This window comes from Stegostoma tigrinum, chromosome 41, assembly GCF_030684315.1.
Source record: "Stegostoma tigrinum isolate sSteTig4 chromosome 41, sSteTig4.hap1, whole genome shotgun sequence".
Classification (NCBI taxonomy): domain Eukaryota; kingdom Metazoa; phylum Chordata; class Chondrichthyes; order Orectolobiformes; family Stegostomatidae; genus Stegostoma; species Stegostoma tigrinum.
The window spans coordinates 1,785,459-1,804,164 of record NC_081394.1 but is presented as its reverse complement, the minus strand read 5'-3'; positions in this window follow the sequence as shown (position 1 = coordinate 1,804,164).

The following is an 18,706-nucleotide window of genomic DNA, read 5'->3' as shown; positions in this document are numbered from 1 at the left end:
GAGACTGGAACTGTGCACGGTGCTCCCAGTGTGGGTCTAACTGAGGGATACGGAGACTGGAATTGCGCACGGTTCTCCCAGTGTGGTGCTGAGGAGATATTTTCAGCAGATCACACTCCCTCTTTACTTACACTGTACATTAATGTGTTTGGGTTTAGAATCCCCGGAGCTGACAGAATTCCGCGCTGTACACATGTAGCTGCAAGATGCATCATCTCTGGTTGTTCGAATCCGAACTGAAGCGCTATTCCGTCGCAAATCTGTCCGCTGTCCGTTGCACATTTTCCTCCAGCTGTACCTATTAACCTTGGGATAGGCTTCGCTGCGACATGTTAGTGTGATTTCGGTCCCCTCCGTCACTGTATCCGCTGAAATAATCTCCACGTTTCTCGGGCCGTCTGTGGAGAGAGAGAGACAGATGTGATTACAAGATTTTATAGCGCCTCGGTGCAACATGAGGAAGATTGCTGATCAGAAAAGAAACCAGGAATTGAGACAATCAACGGCAACAGCGTGCAACATGCATTTGCGTAGCGCCTGCTTAACCAGGAGCTGCATTGCAAGGGGTGAAGCTGCCACCCGACTCCAAGCTACTTGAACAAGAATCAGGGGCAGGTGATCAACATGTCAGGGGAAGTTTACGTGTGTTCAACGAGCAATTTAGAGGCAGTGAAAGTGCGACACAGAGAAACAGAGAGAGATAGAGATGCACAGGGAGGGAATTCCTGAGGCCAGTGCCTAATGTATCTGAAAACATGACTTTCCAAACTGGAGTGATGGGAAGCAGGGAACGGATAGAGGGGCTGGAGATCTTTACTGAGATCGGCGCAGTTTCTGGGAAAGGGGGCAGTGAGATAGATGCTGAGCGAGTGTAGGGGCTGGAGAAGGGGAAAGATGTAGGGAGGGAGTGTGTGGCCGGAGGAGGGAACAGAGAGAGGGAGGTTCTCGGGGCTGGAAGAGGTGACAGCGAAAGGGATGATGTGATGGAGGGATCTGGAAATGAAGATTGGGAAGTTTCTAATCGAGGGGGACTGGGGAACAGTGCAGGAGAGGGAGGGAGAGGAGGGTGAGTGGGGAACGAGACTCGGTGCGAGCTCAGAGACGGAGGGGTCAGTGGTGTTTTGGACAGATCTCTCTCAAATAGCGAGTGGTGACGGAGCCCGGGGAGATTGATTTGGGAAAAGGTCAGTCTGTGAATCTCACTCACAGAGCACCTCGATCCTGAAGTTGTTTGAGGTGGAGGTTCCAATCCGGTTTTCCGCTTTGCAGTAATAATCTCCGAATCCGTTGGGCTGATGGAGCGAATGGTCAGGACTTTCCCTGTCCCCTTGTGAGCTGCTCTGTTCACATTGTCCTTAAACCAAATGTAGCCAGCTTCTGGATTACTCCTGGAGTTACAGGTCAAGGTAACCCGGTCTCCGTCCTTCACCTCTCCCAGTGGCTGAGTGCGAACAACGGTAACATCTCGTGGAGCATCTACAAGAGGAATTACAGCTCGACTCAGGCCAGAGAGATATAGCTGTGGAACATCATGGAACATTCTCCCAAATCCCCTCATAAATGCTAACACCAAGCAGTGACATCATTTCAGAGACTGCAAAAAGAATCTGTCTGAATCAAAACTCAAAGCAAGCCATTCAGCCCCTCTACTCCTGACCAAAACTTCTCAACTTCAATGGATCCTCACCGCAATGCCCAACAAACCTCAAATATTATGGAAACCAGGAACTGTGCACGGTGCTCCGAGTGTGCGTCTATTTGAGGGTTACGGAGACTGGAACTGTGCGCGGTGCTCCGAGCGTGGGTCTAACTGAGGGTTACGGACACTGGAACTGTGCACGGTGCTCCGAGTGTGGGTCTAACTGAGGCGTACAGAGACTGGAACTGTGCACGGTGCTCCGAGTGTGGGTCTAACTGAGGGATACGGAGACTGGAACTGTGCACGGTGCTCCCAGTGTGGGTCTAACTGAGGGATACGGAGACTGGAATTGCGCACGGTTCTCCCAGTGTGGTGCTGAGGCGATATTTTCAGCAGATCCCACTCCCTCTTTACTTACACTGTACATTAATGTGTTTGGGTTTAGAATCCCCGGAGCTGACAGAATTCCGCGCTGTACACATGTAGCTACAAGATGCATCATCCCTGGTCGTTCGAATCCGAACTGAAGCGGTATTCCGTCGCAAATCTGTCCGCTGTCCGTTGCACATTTTCCTCCAGCTGTACCTATTAACCTTGGGATAGGCTTCGCTGCGACATGTTAGTGTGATTTCGGTCCCCTCCGTCACTGTATCCGCTGAAATAATCTCCACGTTTCTCGGGCCGTCTGTGGAGAGAGAGAGACAGATGTGATTACAAGATTTTATAGCGCCTCGGTGCAACATGAGGAAGATTGCTGATCAGAAAAGAAACCAGGAATTGAGACAATCAACGGCAACAGCGTGCAACATGCATTTGCGTAGCGCCTGCTTAACCAGGAGCTGCATTGCAAGGGGTGAAGCTGCCACCCGACTCCAAGCTACTTGAACAAGAATCAGGGGCAGGTGATCAACATGTCAGGGGAAGTTTACGTGTGTTCAACGAGCAATTTAGAGGCAGTGAAAGTGCGACACAGAGAAACAGAGAGAGATAGAGATGCACAGGGAGGGAATTCCTGAGGCCAGTGCCCAATGTATCTGAAAACATGACATTCCAAACTGGAGTGATGGGAAGCAGGGAACGGATAGAGGGGCTGGAGATCTTTACTGAGATCGGCGCAGTTTCTGGGAAAGGGGGCAGTGAGATAGATGCTGAGCGAGTGTAGGGGCTGGAGAAGAGGAAAGATGTAGGGAGGGAGTGTGTGGCCGGAGGAGGGAACAGAGAGAGGGAGGTTCTCGGGGCTGGAAGAGGTGACAGCGAAAGGGATGATGTGATGGAGGGATTTGGAAATGAAGAGTGGGAAGTTTCTAATCGAGGGGGACTGTGGAACAGTGTAGGAGAGGGAGGGAGAGGAGGGTGAGTGGGGAACGAGACTCGGTGCGAGCTCAGAGACGGAGGGGTCAGTGGTGTTTTGGACAGATCTCTCTCAAATAGCGAGTGGTGACGGAGCCCGGGGAGATTGATTTGGGAAAAGGTCAGTCTGTGAATCTCACTCACAGAGCACCTCGATCCTGAAGCTGTTTGAGGTGGAGTTTCCAATCCGGTTTTCCGCTTTGCAGTAATAATCTCCAGAATCCATTGGGCTGATGGAGCGAATAGTCAGGACTTTCCCTGTCCCCTTGTGAGCTGCTCTGTTCACATTGTCCTTAAACCAGGTGTAGCCAGCTTCTGGATTACTCCTGGAGTTACAGATCAAGGTAACCCGGTCTCCATCCTTCACCTCTCCCAGTGGCTGAGTGCGAACAACGGTAACATCTCGTGGAGCATCTACAAGAGGAATTACAGCTCGACTCAGGCCAGAGAGATATAGCTGTGGAACATCATGGAACATTCTCCCAAATCCCCTCATAAATGCTAACACCAAGCAGTGACATCATTTCAGAGACTGCAAAAAGAATCTGTCTGAATCAAAGCTCAAAGCAAGCCATTCAGCCCCTCTACTCCTGACCAAAACTTCTCAACTTCAATGGATCCTCACCGCAATGCCCAACAAACCTCAAATATTATGGAAACCAGGAACTGTGCACGGTGCTCCGAGTGTGGGTCTAACTGAGGGATACGTGGACTGGAACTGTGCACGGTGCTCCGAGTGTGGGTCTAACTGAGGGATACAGAGACTAGAACGGTGTACGGTGCTCCGAGTGTGGGTCTATCTGAGGGATACGGAGACTGGAACTGTGCACGGTGCTCCGAGTGTGGGTCTAACTGAGGGATATGGAGACTGGAACTGTGCACGGTGCTCCGAGAGTGGTTCTAACTGAGGGATACAGAGACTTGAACTGTGCACGGTGCTCCGAGTGTGGGTCTAACTGAGGCGTACAGAGACTGGAACTGTGCACGGTGCTCCGAGTGTGGGTCTAACTGAGGGATACGGAGACTGGAACTGTGCACGGTGCTCCGAGTGTGGGTCTAACTGAGGGATACGGAGACTGGAACTGTGCACGGTGCTCCGAGTGTGGGTCTAACTGAGGGATACAGAGACTGGAACTGTGCACGGTGCTCCCAGTGTGGGTCTAACTGAGGGTTACGGAGACTGGAACTGTGCACGGTGCTCCGAGTGTGGGTCTAACTGAGGCGTACAGAGACTGGAACTGTGCACGGTGCTCCGAGTGTGGGTCTAACTGAGGGATGGCGAGACTGGAACTGTGCACGGTGCTGCGAGTGTGGGTCTAACTGAGGGATACGGAGACTGGAACTGCGCATGGTGCTCCCAGTGTGGTGCTGAGGAGATATTTTCAGCAGATCACACTCCCTCTTTACTTACACTGTACATTAATGTGTTTGGGTTTAGAATCCTCGGAGCTGACAGAATTCCGCGCTGTACACATGTAGCTACAAGATGCATCATCCCTCGTCATTTGAATCTGAACTGAGGAGGAATATCTTTGCAGAGCTTTCCGCTGTCCAGCATTTTAATGGCTGGAGGGGGTTACAGAGATAGTGAGGGACTGTAGGGGCTGGAGGGTGTTACAGAGATAGGGAGGGGTTGTAGGGGATGGAGGTGGTTACAGAGATAGGGAAGGGGTGTAGGGGATGGAGATGGTTACAGAAATAGAGAAGGGGCTAAGGGCTGGAGGCGCTTTCATGTATATGGAGGGTGTGTCGAGTCTGGTGTAGGTTACAGGGATAGGGAGAGGGTGTCACTTGAGAGGAGGTGCCCCTGACCAACTCCATCCGCTCCCCAATTCCCCATCTACCTTAATCGCACCCTGCATCTCACTCCCCACACCCTGAAATATCCCACCCAGTCTAATCCCACTTTTCCTTTCACCCCCTGTTACACTGAATATCCCATCAGTCAAACCCCAGTCTCTCTGTCATTTCATGGACTCAGGTCTATCCCCTGCTCACTCTCTTCGCTCACTCTGCCTCACTTTCTGCACCCTTTAATATCCCACTAGTTAAATCCCACTCCCACCTCTCTCCCTGCTGCATTTAGTTTCCCACCCTGATAATTGCACTCTCTCCCTCCCTCTCTGCACCCTTTAATTTCCCACCCAGTCTTTCATTCTTTGTTCATTAAAATGATGAGGATGTCACTTGACAGGCAGCATTTATTGCCCATCCCTAATTGCCCAGAGGGCAGTTCAGAGTCAACCACATTGCTGTGGGTCTGGAGTCATACGTAGACCAGACGAGGCAGCAATGGCAGTTTCCTTCCCTAAATGGCATTCATGAACCAGACGGGGTTTTTCCAGCAATTGTCAGTGTGTCCACGGTCATCATTAGACTGTTAATTTCAGATATTCATTGAAATCTAATTCCACCATCTGCCATGGAGGGATTCAAACCTGGGTTCAGGATGTTATCTGTGTTTCTGTGTTAACAGTCTAGTGATATCACCATGAGTTCATCACTTCCCCAAAAATCCTTGTCTAATCCTTCCTTCCTCTCATTCTCTGTACCATTCAATATCCCACTCCCTCCTCACTCTCTGCACCATTTATTACACCCCACAGACTAAACCACAAAAATGTTGCCAATCATAAAATCCCAATACCACTAGATTCTGTCTTCTGATTATGATCTTTGTTATTGATATTTTGTCATCCCCTCTGTGTCATTTTGGTTCTCTCTCTCTATCTCTCTCATTCTAATAACACTGCTTGATATCTTAGCTGTAAATGTACATTTAGACACATACCACAGGTTGAGGACACAAACAGACACCAGAAGAACCAATTCATCATTCACAAAGGCCTGAAGAGAGATGAAGAAAATCCATGAAAAATTTACATTGTAACAGCAGAAATTCCAACTCCCTCCCTGTACCAGCCCCACCAAGGAAGACATCTGAGGGGGTCAGTGCTGAGGGAGTAGGCACTGTCGGAGGGTCAGTGCTGAGGGAGTGGGCACTGTCAGAGAGTCAGTGCTGAGGGAGTGGGCACTGTCAGAGGGTCAGTGCTGAGGGAGTGCTGCACTGTCGGAGGGTCAGTGCTGAGGGTGTGGGCACTGTCGGAGGGCCAGCGCTGAGGGAGCGCTGCACTGTCGGAGGGTCAGCGCTGAGGGAGTACCGCACTGCCAGAGGGTCAGTGCTAAAGGAGGGCTGCACTGTCGGAGGGTCAGTGCTGAGGGAGTGCCGCACTGTCGGAGGGTCAGTGCTGAGGGAGTGGGCACTGTCGGAGGGTCAGTGCTGAGGGAGTGGGCTCTGTCGGAGGGTCAGTGCTGAAGGAGCGGGCACTGTCGGAGGGTCAGTGCTGAGGGAGTGGGCACTGTCGGAGGGTCAGTGCTGAGGGAGTGGGCACTGTCGGAGGGTCAGTGCTGAGGGAGTGCCACACTGCCGGAGGGTCAGTACCCATTGCTTTATGCATGGGAGTTCTGTCTCACAAACGAGATTGAGTTTTTTTTCGGAAGTGATGAAGATGATTGATGAGGGTAGGGCACTGGATGTTGTTTACATGAACTTTACTAAAACATTTGGAAAGGTCCCTCACGGTGAGCTGGTTCCAAAGATTAGAGCATGTTGGATCCACGCTGAGTTGGTAAGTGTGATACAAAATGAACTGGGCCATGGAAGACAGAGGGCAATTGTGGAGGGGTTTGAGGAAGGTTGCCAATGGATACAGCAGGATCAGCTGGAAAGTTGGGCAGAGAAATGCCAGATGGAGTTTAATCTGGATAAGTGTGAGGTGATGTCTTCTGGAAGGTCAAATATAAGAGGAAAGGATACAGGAAATGGCAGGACCCTTCGGAATATTGATACACAGAGGGATCTTAGGATGCTGTGGGTCTGGAGTCACATGTAGGGTGAGAGTGTGTAAGGATGGCAGGTTTCCTTCACTGTATTGTATCAGTGACTCTAATCGATCGTCCGGCATGGTCATCATTAGACTCGATTTTCATTTTCCTGTATTCAAAATTCACCATCTGCCATCGTGGGATTTGAACCAATGTCCCAAAAAACATTGACCTGGAATTCTGATATCTCACAGGATCCAGGCAGTGTGAAAGGGTCCATTCAGCCCATCAGATCTGCACTGACTCTCTGAAGAGCATCACACCCAGACCTACCTGATCCCTGCATTTCCCATGGCTAAAATCTTCCAACCTGCACATCCCTGGATACGACAGGGCAATCTAGCATGGCCAATTCATCCTAACCTGCACATCCTTGGACCAATGGAGGAAATCGGAATACCAGGAAGAAACTCATGAGAGAACGTGGAAACTCGACATAGAGGGTCGCCCAAGGTTTGAATCAATCTCAAGTTCCTGGTGCCTTATCCAAAGTGGCAATGTTCATGATCTCCCTGATAACAACAGAAACCAGAGGAAGGCAACAGACAATTTTTACAGCTGCCAGTTGCATAAAGCTATTGCAGTCATTGACACATAAGTGTCTGGGCTGGCCATGAAGTGCTTTGGTCTCTTGTGCAGAGCACGGCCTCTAGCGGAGGGTTACGTTTCGACTGGTCCCAGGGAAAGATAGAGTCTGAGGCCATTACACCTTTAGGCCACGCTGCAAGACAGTGATACTGTCCCTTCTCCTAATGCGCCACTTCTACGCACACTTTCCCTCTGGGAGAGGGAGGATGGTCGGGCGATGTTTGCCTTGTGGAATACTTTAGACCAGTGGGAATTCAGTTTAAAATTCAGCTGAATCTGGAGATCAGTAGTAATTGTCTCTCACAGAGCCCTGGCTCTGGGGAACACAATCCTTTGAATAGCAATGGGATGTTTTTAACTAATTAAATATTTATGACAGGGGTAGATAGATTTTTGACAAACAAAGGAGGGTGGATAAGAGATTGTAATGAAGGAAAAACTGGCTCAAGGGGGGCTAAATGGCCTGTGACAACTCCCAGAACCATAGAGACAGAGGAACCAAATGTAGGATTAGGCCACTCGGACCTTCCAGTCTTTCTATCATTCAATATGATCACAGCTGATCATCCAACTGATCATCCTTGTTTTCTATTTCTCCCTCATACCCTTTTTATCCCTTGAGCTCTCAGACCATATTTAACTCGTTCTTGAAAACATTCAATGTTTTCTCATCAACTGCTTTCTGCAGTGGAGAATATTTCAGACTCCCCACTTTGTCGGTGAAGACGTTTTTCCCCATCTCAGTCTGAAAAGTCTAACCCCATATCCTTAGATAGGATTCCTTGCTCATCAGGAACATTTTTCCTTCATTTACGCTCTTGGGTCCTGTCAGAATTTTAACAGTTTCTCTGGAACCTCCCCCACTCCGTCCTCATTCTTCTGAACTCCAGTGAATATAGACCTGACCGATACAGTCTTTCTTCATTCGTCAGCCTTGCTATGCCAGGGATCAATCTGCGAAACTGTCGCTGGTTTTCCTCCATCACCAGAACCTCCTTCCTCAGATCCCGAGACAAAAGCTGCAGACACAACACACCATGGGCTGGTCTTACCAAGTCCACTGCACAATTGCGGCAATACATCCCAGAAATCTGTGCCAATGTTAGACAGAGTAAGGTGGGCACAAGGAAACACAGGTGGGGAAAAGAAAATCCAGAAACTGCACATTGTCATGGTCCAAAAATATCAAACCAGGGCCAAACCACACACTGACATCGTGACAAGTCTGATTACCATCATCTGCCGGTCAGCCTCATTCACCAGAATGTCATAACGGCCCTCTGACAGTGCCCACTCCCTCAGCACTTACCCTCCAACAGTGCCCACTCCCTCAGCACTGACCCTCTGACAGTGCCCACTCCCTCAGCACTGACCCTCTGACAGTGCCCACTCCCTCAGCACAGACCCTCTGACAGTGCCCACCCCCTCAGCACAGACCCTCTGACAGTGCCCACTCCCTCAGCACTGACCCTCCAACAGTGCCCACTCCCTCAGCACAGACCCTCTGACAGTGCCCACTCCCTCAGCACTGACCCTCCAACAGTGCCCACTCCCTCAGCACTGATGCTCTGACAGTGCCCGCTCCCTCAGCACCTACCCTCCAACAGTGCCCACTCCCTCAGCACTGATGCTCCGACAGTGCCCGCTCCCTCAGCACTTACCCTCCGACAGTGTCCACTCCCTCAGCACTGACACTCCGACAGTGCCCGCTCCCTCAGCACTGACTCTCCGACAGAGCCCACTCCCTCAGCACTGACCCTCTGACAGTGCGGCGCTCCCTCAGCGCTGACCCTCTGACAGTGCCCACTCCCTCAGCACTGACCCTTCAACAGTGCCCACTTCCTCATCACTGATCCTCCAACAGTGCCCACTCCCTCAGCACTGACTCTCCGACAGTGTCCACTCCCTCAGCACTGACCCTCTGACAGTGCCCACTCCCTCAGCACTGAACCTCCAACATTGTGGCGCTCCCTCAGCACTGACGCTCTGACAGTGCCCACTCCCTCAGCACTGACCCTTCGACAGTGCCCGCTCCCTCAGCACTGACTCTCCGACAGTGCCCACTCCCTCAGCTCTGACCCTCTGACAGTGCCCACTCCCTCAGCACTGACCCTCTGACAGTGCCCACTCCCTCAGCACTGACTCTCCGACTGTGCCCACTCCCTCAGCTCTGACCCTCTGACAGTGCCCACTCCCTCAGCACTGACCCTCTGACAGTGCCCACTCCCTCAGCACTGACCCTCCGACAGTGCCCACTCCCTCAGCACTGACCGTCCGAAAGTGCCCACTCCCTCAGCACTGACCCTCTGACAGTGCCCACTCCCTCAGCACTGACCCTTCGACAGTGCCCACTTCCTCAGCACTGATCCTCCAACAGTGCCCACTCCCTCAGCACTGACTCTCCGACAGTGCCCACTCCCTCAGCACTGAACCTCCGACATTGTGGCGCTCCCTCAGCACTGACGCTCTGACAGTGCCCACTCCCTCAGCACTGACCCTCTGACAGTGCGGCGCTCCCTCAGCGCTGACCCTCTGACAGTGCCCACTCCCTCAGCACTGACTCTCCGACAGTGCCCACTCCCTCAGCACTGACCCTCTGACAGTGCGGCGCTCCCTCAGCGCTGACCCCCCGACAGTGCCCATTCCCTCAGCACTGACCCTCTGACAGTGTCCACTCCCACAGCACTGACCCTCCGACAGTGCCCGCTCCCTCAGCACTGACCCTCTGACAGTGCCCACTCCCTCAGCACTGACCCTCCGACAGTGCCCGCTCCCTCAGCGCTGGCCCTCCAACTTTGTGGTGCTCCCTCAGCACTGACCCTCTGACAAAGCCTACTCCCTCACACTGACCCTCCAACAGTGCCCACTCCCTCAGCACTGACCCTTCAACAGTGCCCACTTCCTCATCACTGATCCTCCAACAGTGCCCACTCCCTCAGCACTGACTCTCCAACAGTGTCCACTCCCTCAGCACTGACCCTCTGACAGTGCCCACTCCCTCAGCACTGAACCTCCAACATTGTGGCGCTCCCTCAGCACTGACGCTCTGACAGTGCCCACTCCCTCAGCACTGACCCTCCGACAGTGCCCGCTCCCTCAGCACTGACTCTCCGACAGTGCCCACTCCCTCAGCTCTGACCCTCTGACAGTGCCCACTCCCTCAGCACTGACCCTCTGACAGTGCCCACTCCCTCAGCACTGACCCTCCGACAGTGCCCACTCCCTCAGCACTGACCGTCCGAAAGTGCCCACTCCCTCAGCACTGACCCTCTGACAGTGCCCACTCCCTCAGCACTGACCCTTCGACAGTGCCCACTTCCTCAGCACTGATCCTCCAACAGTGCCCACTCCCTCAGCACTGACTCTCCGACAGTGCCCACTCCCTCAGCACTGAACCTCCGACATTGTGGCGCTCCCTCAGCACTGACGCTCTGACAGTGCCCACTCCCTCAGCACTGACCCTCTGACAGTGCGGCGCTCCCTCAGCGCTGACCCTCTGACAGTGCCCACTCCCTCAGCACTGCCCCTCCAACGTGCCCACTCCCTCAGCACTGACTCTCCGACAGTGCCCACTCCCTCAGCACTGACCCTTCCGATAGTGCCCACTCCCTCAGCACTGAACCTCCGACATTGTGGCGCTCCCTCAGCACTGACCCTCTGACAGTGCGGCGCTCCCTCAGCGCTGACCCCCCGACAGTGCCCATTCCCTCAGCACTGACCCTCTGACAGTGTCCACTCCCACAGCACTGACCCTCCGACAGTGCCCGCTTCCTCAGCACTGACCCTCTGACAGTGCCCACTCCCTCAGCACTGACCCTCCGACAGTGCCCGCTCCCTCAGCGCTGGCCCTCCAACTTTGTGGTGCTCCCTCAGCACTGACCCTCTGACAAAGCCTACTCCCTCACACTGACCCTCCAACAGTGCCCACTGCCTCAGCACTGACCTTTCAACAGTGCACACTCTCTGAGCTCTGACCCTCCAATATTGCGGCCATCCCGCAGCGCTAACCCTCCGACAGTCCCACCTCAACCATTATGTTTGACAGTGAGTTGCAGATTGTCACCACACTCTGCGTGAAAAGAATTTTCCCCAAAATTGTTGTAGCTTCCCTTAAAACTGTGTCCTTTGGTGATTTAGCCCTGTATAAGAGGGGATTCTTTCTTCCTACCAATGCTGTCTGTGCTCCTCAGACGTTTGGACAAGTCAAGCAGATATCTCCCAACACAACCCATGGCTTCTCTGTTCCCTGTAAAATAATCCGAGCTGATCTCATCTCTCTTCACAGCTGGGCCGCTCCATCTCAGGCACCATCCTGGTGAATTATCTCTGTATCCCCTACAGTACAGTCACATCCCTCCTACAGTGTAGTGACCAGGATTGCACACAGTACGCCAGCTGTGGTCTCAAGAATGTTACACCCAACTCCTTCATAACCTCCCTGAACTTGTACTCATAAAGGCCAACAGTCCGTGCCGCTTCTTAACCGTCGTATCCATCTGTTCGGCTCCTTGAAGGAGTCGAAAGACATGTACACCAAGGTCCCTATGATCTTCCTAGGCTCCTTCCATACATCATGCCCTCCCTTGCCTTGTCAGTCCTCTCACAGTGCATCACCTCACACTTTTCAGGATTAAATTCCATTTGCTACTGTACAGCCTGCCTGACCAGCCTGTATCGTACTGTAACCCGAGGCTTCCCTCCTCACTATTTACCACACACCAATTCTGTACCATCTGTGACATTCCTGATCAATCCTCTCAGTTCATTTGCAGTCCATTCATGTCCCACAACAAACAGTGAGGGACCCAGCACCGAACCTTGTGATATGCCACTGCAGACAGGCTTTCCGTCACAAAAACACCCTTTGACCATCACCCCCTGCCTCCTGCCAATTCTGGGTCCAATTTGTCACATTACCCTGGATCCCAGAGCCTCACAATTCCCTGACCAGTCTGCCATGCAAGACCTGGTCAAGAGCCTTCCTGAAGTCCAGGTAATCTGTATCCACTACACTACCCACATCGACACACCTTGTCACCTTCTTGAAAAATTCAACCAAATTTGTTCGACATGATCTCCCTCTTACAAAGCCAAGCCGAACAGCCTTGGTTATTCCTTGTCACTCCGAGTAGACATTAATTCAGCCCTTGGAATATTTTCCAGATGTTGCCCTAAGACTGATGTTAGATTCAGGGCTATTCCCTGGTTTGCCCGTTCCCTCCTTCTTGAACAATTGTATCACATTAGATGTTCTTGGGTTCTCTGGCACCTCTCTAGTGGCCAGTTAATCTGTACGTTCCCCAGCCAGGAACCAGGATGAACTGAGAAATCCATTGCCTATTGAAGGCCAGGCAGGAAGTGTTCAAGTTGGATGACCCAGATCTTTAAGGGAAATCCAGATACAAGCTCTGCAAAGCCATTAGAGATGCCTAGAGGCAATACTGGAAGAAGTTAGATACCCAAACTAATGACACCGATACCAGCTGTCTGTGGCGAGGCCTACACAACATAACGAGCTACAAAATGAATCAGAACAGAATAACGGACAAAAGTACATCCCTCCCTGAGGTGTTCAATACTGTTTATACTCGATTCGAACAGAAGGTCCGTGAAACAGTGTCACATGCCCCAACAGCTTTGGACACACCTGTTCCCTCAGTCACTGCCGCGGGTGTCGGATCAGCTTTTGTGAGAGTGAACTGACAGAAAGTGACTGGCCCAGATGGAGTGACCGGCTGTACAGTCTGATCTTGTGGAGACCAGCTGGCCGGGGTACTCACTGAACTCTTTAACCTCTCCTTCCTTCAAACCCCACCTGCTTCAACAAGACCATCATCATCCCGGTTCCAGAGAAACCACACACAATGTGCCCCAATGACTGTTGCCCGGTAGCTCTGACCTCCATAATTATTAAGTGCTGTGAGATGTTGCTCATGGGCCATACCAACTCCAGCCTCCCAGCCTGCCCCATACCCCTACAATTTGACAACTGCATTGACAGGTGCATGGTAGATGCCATTTCCTGAGGTCAACACTCATCCCTGGAACATCTGGATAATAAGGATACCAACATCAAGCTTCTACATATTACTACAACTACGTCTTCAACATTATAATTCCAATCAAACTAACCCCAAACTCTGAGACCAGGTCTCTACTTCCCCCTCTCCAACTGGATCCTTGACTTCCTGACCCACAGACCGCAAACAGTGAAGATAGGCAACAGCACCTCCTCCGCGAAAACCCCCAACAGCAGCACCTTGCAAAGATGTGCTCTCAGCATCCCCCCTCCCACTTCTGTACTCCCTGTACACTCATGACTGTGTTTTCAAATTTCATTGAAACTCCATCTCCACCTTCACCAACAACACCATTGTTGTAGGCCAGATGTCAAACATTGAAGAGACGTGACACAGCAAAGATTTAGAGTGCTTGGTGGTCTGGTGTAAAGATAACAATCTTGCCCTCCAACATCAGCAAAACTGAAGAGCTGATCATCTACTTCAGGAAGGAGAACACACCCATCTACATCAATGGAGCTGAGATGGGGAGGTTCGAGAGCATCAAGTTCCCAGGATGTTGACCACCAACAATCTGCCTTGGTCCACCCACGTAGATACGATGATTAAGAAGGAAGGCTAAGGCCCCTCACCAACTTTTACACCATAGAAAGCTTTCTGTCTGGATGCATCACAGTTTGGAATGACAACTGCTGTGCCCAGGACCGTAAAAAATCACAGTGAATTGCATGCACAGCCCAGACCAACACACAAACCAACCTTCCATCCATTGACTCCATGTACACTTCTCTCTGTTGCTGTGGAAAAGCAGCCGACGACATTAAAGACCCTCCCACCCTGGCTATAATCTGTCTGAACCTCTTTAGTCAGACAGAAAATATAAACACTTAAAACACACATACCAAAAGTTTCAGGCTCACTTTCTTCCTTGCTGTTACTAGACTGCTGTATGAACCTCTCGAACATCAAACTTAAAGTTCATCTAAGATTGCGTGCACCCTCTGTGCAGCCGTAACTTTGTATTGCACATGCTGTACAGTCACCCAATGTCTTTGTATGGCATGATCTACCTGTACTTCTAGCAAAATATACCATTCCACTCTATTCAGATACATGCAACAGCAATAAACCAAACCAAATGAACAAGAGGCGGTTTGTAAATGAATGTTAGGTTTTCTGCAATCTCCTCCCTTTGCCTCCCACAGCAGGCTGGTACACATCTGATCTGGGCCTGGGGACTGATACACGTTCAAGCTATTGAAACGTTTAATACCACCTCCCTCTCAATGCCTAATTCTTTCAAACACATGAGAGTCTCCCTCCCCGAATCCCACACCTACATTGTCCTTGTCTACAGCGAATACAGATGCAAAGTATTCATTTAGAACCCCAGCTGCGTCTTCTGGCTCCACACACACAGTTTGCCAGTTTGGTCCCTAATGGGGCCTACTCCTTCTCTGGTTATTCTCTCACCCAGAATACACCTATAAAACACCTTTTGGATCTTCCTTCATGGTAAGCATCATTGCTTTTTGTGACCCTCTTTGCTCTCCTAAATTCTGTTTCTTAAATAACCCCTGCATTTTCAATCCTCCTGCAATGCATCCAGGGTTTTGAGCCCTCAGTATCTGTAAAAAGCTTTTCTCCCCATATCCAATCCTGTACGCCCCTTGACATTCAGGGTTCTCACAACCGACCGGCCCTGCCCTTCACCTTCATGGGAACATGTTGGCCCTGCGTTCTCGTGTCTCTCTGTCGGTTATCTTACACCTTTATTGCAGTTTCTAGCACAGTGAGGAGGGACAGGAAGCGTGAAGCTGACCATCGTGTCTATCCTAGGAACAGCTGGGCTGTCTTCATGGGAAATTCTGACTAAATCTGGAAATGGCATCAATTTCAGAAAATTGTAATTGAACCTGTAGCTTCAGAGTAAACATCATTCCCCAGTTCTTATTAACGCTCACCACCTCCTTGACTGAATCATTGTTCACTGACTTCCATCGTTTCACAAATCTTCAGCTTTATGATAATTACCACTACCTTCCCCACCTCCTAACGATCCTCTCCACTCTCTCCCTCTGTAACCTCCTCTGGATCTGTAAAGCACACTGTCAGATCGCTGTGTTCCCCCAGTGCCGTTGTCAGACCGGGAGCCAGTGTATATCAGTGAGCACAGGGTGATGGGGGATCCGCACATGGTCTGAGTTTGTACACTGGCTCAGAGCTGAACTGGTTCCTAATCAGAGCTCAATAGGAAAAATCTTTTACAAACACTGTTAACTATAAAGCTGCCCGTGCTGACAGTGACATTACCTTGGAGAAGTGGCAGCAGGAAGTAAGATTTCCCAATCATTGCCCGCTCCCAGACATTGTCATCGGCTTCTCCCACTCAAGCTCTGGAAGAGAAAGGAACTAATGAGGCTTCACCTTTTGTCTGAGATCAGAGCTACTTTGAGATAATGTTCTCACTGACTACTTTGATTTTCTGAGGGATGATAGGTGTTCTTCACTGAGTTAGGAGGTTTCAAGAAGGTAAACTCAAGAAGTTTGAATTTCTATAAAACTCTTCTTATCCTTAGGATGTCCTGACCCTCCTGTCTCTGCATACCCCTTGTTTCTTGATCTAGAAAGACGCTTTCTATGACAGGCTTGAGCCTTACAGCCAGTTCTCAATAATAAATAGAAATCTTTCGAAGACATCAATCATTGGGATCTTTACAAAATCACAACATCAGCAAAGAATGGGGCTGGTCGTGACAGTCAGTGTTTGTCATCACTTTACTCACCCTGAACCTGTCCAACTGCTCTCCCGGGCACTAACCGCCTGCACGCTCAGTCTGGGTGGAATGGCCTCTTCCTGTGCGGTGTGTTTAATTAGAATTGTTGATGTGTCACTGTCAGTGAGATCAGGAAGTCGTTTCAAAGTGAAATGGTGGAAGTTTACCCAGAAAAGATCTACTTTTTATGAATAATACATGTGGCATAGACATAAATCAAATTGTAGAAGGGCCAAATGGGAGTTTGTGAACTTGATTTTTAACCTAAAGGATAGTGGGAGCTCATTGTCTGAAAGTGTGGTAGCAATAGGAACCCTTAAGCAATCACTAAGTACTTGGCTTGCTATTTCAAGAACCATGCAGGGTGATGGTCCAAGAACTAGAAAGTGGGATTAAGCTGGAGAGTTCTTTGTCAGCAGCAGAAACACAGCTAAAGGTCTCCTTCCATACCATTCAATCTTCCCTGATTTTATGGAGGAGGATTGGACAGAATGTGGGCTGCTCCCTAATCTTTAAATCTTTCGGGGCAGAATGGTGGCTCAGTAGGTAACACTGATGCTTTGCAGTCCCCTTGTGTCACTGTCTGTGTGGAGTTTGAGCATTGCCTGTATGGGTTTCATCTGGGTTGTCTGGTTTCTTCTCACAGTCCAAAGATGTGCAGGTTCAGGTGGATTGGGCATGCTAAATTGCCCATGGTGTCCAGGGATGTGTTGGTTAGGTGGACTAGCCATCGGAAATGCAGGGTTACCGGGATAGTGTCAGGGATTGGGGCTAGGTGGGATGCTGTTTGGCGGGTTGTGCGGACTTGATGGGCCAAATGACCTGCTTCCAAATTGTATAGATTCTGTGATACAAACAAATTGTTAACCCATTGTGTTGCCCTGATACTATCTCTGCATCCCTGGGCAGAATTTAACATGGTCTGAGGGGCAGCGCTGCATGGAGCTTCTCCTGTTCCTCTCTCATAGACCTGAGGGGCTGAATGGACTCCCTCCTGCTCCTATCTCACAGGCTCAACAGGGTTGAATGTGCTTCCTCATGTTCCTGTGCTAAAGGCTTTGGTGCTGGATTGAACTCATTCTGTTCCTGTGTAATGGGCTGATGGGCTGAATGGACTTGTTTGTGTCGAACTGGAATCGAAGCCCTGAACTTGTCTCGTTCTGTTTGTGAGTCACAGGCCCAGAGCTCTCTGAAGCAATCTACTGAAGACATGGATCATAGGAATCTGTATTTGTGCCTTGATCTGCCTTGAAGGCATCCAACGTCCCGGCCTCCACTGCACTCTGTGGCAATGAATTCCACAAGCCCAGCACTCTCTGGCTGAAGAAATGTCGTGTCATTTCAGTTTTAAATTTACCCCCTCTAATTTTAGGGCTGTGCCCACAGGTCCTAGTCTCCCCGCCTAATGGAAACAACTTCCTAGCGTCCACCCCCTTCTAAACCATACATTCTAAACCATAAACCATAACATCGCTTCATCTGAGGCTCCACTGATGATGTTACCTAGCATGGTGACGAATCGTCTGAAAGAGAACAAGCCAGCTCGGCGAACAAATCAACAACCTCATTGTCACATTAAGGCTGAAATGAACTCAATTACAGTTGTGCCATCTCAACAAGGAACTTTGAAGGGGAGACTCAGTGGGTATTCACTGATGTTGGAGAGTCAGTAACGTTGTTATTCAAGCTAATAGCATTGAACTTTTCTTTCTAATGTTAATAGGAACAATTTCAATTAGTTTTTATACAATATAACATTGTGTTTGTTTTTCGTCAGTGGGATACGTTTTTATGTTACTTGTTAAAAGTACATTGTCAGCTTCTTGTGAATTCGTTCAGTGACTGACCATCACGGTATAAACAAAAACAGGAAAGAAATCTGATGGAATATCAAGCCACGGTTCCCTCTGGGAGCTGAGTTATCCAGTAATACTATCACCTACACCATTTCAAATGGTTGAAGAGAAAGACCGTTCACCCTTCTGCAATTTTTAGTGCCTGTACAGGACAGGACCATGGACCAATAGGGCACACAATGAGGCCATTGGGTCCATCAGATCTCTGCTGGCTCCTTCAAACAGTACATTCAGAAGCATCTCCAAATAGCAAGGGAAAACAGTTTGGGGAGCATTCCAGGGAGAAGGTGGGGATGGACTGCAGAGCTGGGTTCTCCTGGGGCTTCTGTGACGTTATGTCATTCCTGGATTGGGACTCCTTGAGGACCAGAACACCTCGCAGAATGAGTAGAAACCCTAAAGTCGAGCGCGAGAACTCAGCTTGGTTTGATTTGTACAGACGATGAATTCTTATTTAAGTAGTTTTTTTTTATCCTGTTATCACTCAGAGTGGTGGCAAAACACTTTTCACTGTATCTTCACGATGTATGTGACTTTAAACCATTCATTCATTCAAAGAAGAGCGTGGGGTCAAGTGGATCGCTCAAACAG